This window comes from Gavialis gangeticus, unplaced genomic scaffold (assembly GCF_001723915.1).
Source record: "Gavialis gangeticus isolate Ggan-Ray unplaced genomic scaffold, GavGan_comp1, whole genome shotgun sequence".
NCBI lineage: Eukaryota > Metazoa > Chordata > Crocodylia > Gavialidae > Gavialis > Gavialis gangeticus.
Window position 1 is genome coordinate 12,634,267 of NW_017729017.1, and position 633 is coordinate 12,634,899.

Consider the following 633-nt stretch of genomic DNA (forward strand, 5'->3'; position numbering starts at 1 on the left):
GTCTGTAAGGGACCCTTGTCCGAAGCTGTCTCCATTCTGAATAAAGCTGTTGCGAGCAAGGTGTGCTGGTGTTTGCTCCCTGCTTGCTCTGGCTAATGAGTAAGAGGACCCATGAGCAATTGGATCATCTTCTCCCTAGTCATTGGGCACCGCATGGAGTCGGGGTCTAACAGTAAACATTATGGACAAGAAAAAAAAGCCAGGTTTTCAACCTCAACGAGCTAAATATAAAAGCTGTGTTTTGAAGCTGCTGCATAGCATAAATTTCAAGGAGGTGTAATTGTAGCAAACCCCCCAGTTTTTTCTTTTCTTTTTTTTTTATTGCATTCGCTCCCCTTCCCCAACCATTTATGACTTTTTCTCTCCCTCTCTATTCCGTATAAGTGAGCTCAAACTTAGGATAAGTTTTAAATGTTTTTTTTTCTTTGTAGCAAGTTGTTGGTTTTGGATATCCACTGTTTTATAATGTATTATTATTAGGTTTGTATTTTTACTGTTGTATATTGCATTATCATTTTTGTATTGATTGTTATTGTTTCATATGGATATTGTATGGTTTAGGCCTGTGTTTGTAAGTGAACCAAAGTCATGTCAAGTTTCCATTTTATATGTCAAGCCTCCATCTTCTGTCCT